A 2,500-nucleotide genomic window follows, 5' to 3' on the forward strand; every position below is an offset into this window, starting at 1 on the left:
CTAGTGTGCAAGGCTCGTGGGCAAGGCTAGTGCGCAAGGCTAGTGCCCAAGGTCTGTGTGCAAGGCTAGTGCCCAAGGCTAGTGAGCATGGCCTGTGTGCAAGGCTAGTGTGCAAGGCTTGTATGCAAGGCTAGTGTGCAAGGCTGGTGTGCAAGGCTTGTGGGCAAGGCTGGTGCGCAAGGCTAGTTCCCAAGGGTTGTGTGCAAGGCTAGTGCCCAAGGCAAGTGCGCAAGGCTCGTGCCCAAAGCTAGTGCGCAAGGCTTGTGTGCAAGGCTACTGCGATGGGCCAGTGCCCAAGGCTTGTGAGCAAGGCTTGTATGCATGGCTTGTGTGCAAGGCTAGCGTCCAAGGCTTGTGCGCATGGCTTGTGCGCAAGGCTTGTGTCCAAGGCTTTTGTGCAAGGCTCGTGCGCAAGGCTAGTGTGCAAGGCTTGTGCGCATTGGCAGGTAGCCCACCAGCATGCACGATCCAAATGCCACTCACGCGACAACACGGTGCCAAGCCGGGCATGGTGTGCACTCAAAACCAATCAACGGACAGAGGTCATGCGTCATGGGGGGGATCTAGCAAGGCCATGGGGAAGGTCATGGAGGACCTTGGAAGCAAGCGCAAGACGAGAGCGAATCGAACAAGGGGCCAGGACGGGGCCTTGTGCCCATGGTCTTCGCAAGACAGCGTCCAAGGCACCCGAAAGCCCAAGGGAACCCAAACCCGGCCGACACTTGCAATCGCACATGCTCTCTGCAACACACCATCAATGCCGCCCAACGGGGCCAGCACGAGCAGTCCTCCGCGGTCCCCTGGCCCTGCGCACGTTTGTCTTCGAAACCGAGCATCAATGCCACAGAAAGTGCCGGGGCGCCAGCTGGAGCCATCATCCGCGTTGCCATGGCTCGCTTGGCCTTGGCTTGCCAGGCCCCGACACGAGCAATCGCGCATTTTCTTTGCAACCGACCATCAATGCCGCCCAACGGGGCCAGCACGAGCAGTCATCCGCGGTCCCCTGGCCCTGCGCACGTTTGTCTTTGAAACCGAGCATCAATGCCACAGAAAGTGCCGGGGCGCCAGCTGGAGCCATCATCCGACGTGCCATGGCTCTGGTCCCATGGTCTTCGCAACCGAGCATTCGTGACACCCGCGGGGCCAGGACACCAACCCTTCCGACACGAGCATTCGCGCATGTTCTTTGGCCACACAACGGCGCCAGCACGAGCAAAATCATCCGCGGTGCGGTGGCCTTGCACGGCCTTTTGTCTTTGGAACCAACCATCAGTGCCACGGGAAGTGCCGGAGTCCCGGCATCCGCGGTGCCAAGTCATTGCGCCCTTGGTCTCTGCAGCGGGGCATGCCGGGCACTCCCAACCATTGCAAGCAAGCAAGCAAGCAAGAAAGAAAGTAAGTAAGTAAGTAAGTATTACATATAGGGGCGGGACATGCGGGGAGATCTGCGAAACGTGCATTACGGGGCACACGCGTACCTACCGGGGCATACCGACCCCTATTGGGGCACACGTGTGCATATCGGGGCATACTGGGCCTATCGGGGCACACGCGTACATACCGGGGCATACCGAGCCCTACTGGGGCACACGTGCGCATATCGGGGCGTACCAAGCCTATCGGGGCATACGCATGTATCCCAAGGCATACCGAGTCTATCCGGGCATACGCGTTCATACCGGGGCGTAACGGGCCTATCGGGGCATACTTGGGCATATCCGGGCAAAAAATGCCCAAAACTTGCGCAACCTTGGCAACCGTGGTCCATTCCTCTCTATATGCCTAGCCTTGCCAACCGTGGTCCATTCCTCACTATATGCCATGGCCTTGTGCCCATGGTCTTCCCAAGACAGCGTCCAAGGCCCCCGGAAGGCCAAGGGAGCCCAACCCAGCAATGCCCTGCTATGGCAAGCCAAGGCCAAGCATTCCGGTGCCTATCCGGGCAAAAATGCGATTCCTCTCTATATGCCTAGCCTTGGCAACCGTGGTCCATTCCCCACCATATGCCATGGCCTTGTGCCCATGGTCTTCCCAAGACAGTGTCCAAGGCGCCCGGAAGGCCAAGGGAGCCCAACCCAGCAATGCCCTGCTTTGGCAAGCCAAGGCCAAGCATTCCGGTGCCTAACCTTGGCAACCGTGGTCCTTTCCTCACCATATGCCATGGCCTTGTGCCCATGGTCTTCGCAAGACATCGTCCAAGGCGCCCAAAAGGCCAAGGGAGCCCAACCCAGCAATGCCCTGCTAGGGCAAGCCAAGGCCAAGCATTCCGGTGCCTAACCTTGGCAACCGTGGTCCTTTCCTCACCATATGCCATGGCCTTGTGCCCATGGTCTTCGCAAGACATCGTCCAAGGCGCCCAAAAGGCCAAGGGAGCCCAACCCAGCAATGCCTTGCTAGGACAAGCCAAGGCCAAGCATTCCGGTGCCTATCCGGGCAAAAACGCCCAAAGCATGCCCATTCCTTAGCCTATCCAGGCAAAAACGCCCAAAATCTGCACATT

Source organism: Tasmannia lanceolata, unplaced genomic scaffold (assembly GCF_043159265.1).
Source record: "Tasmannia lanceolata isolate RefF3 unplaced genomic scaffold, GAP_Taslan_0.1 ptg000194l, whole genome shotgun sequence".
NCBI lineage: Eukaryota > Viridiplantae > Streptophyta > Magnoliopsida > Canellales > Winteraceae > Tasmannia > Tasmannia lanceolata.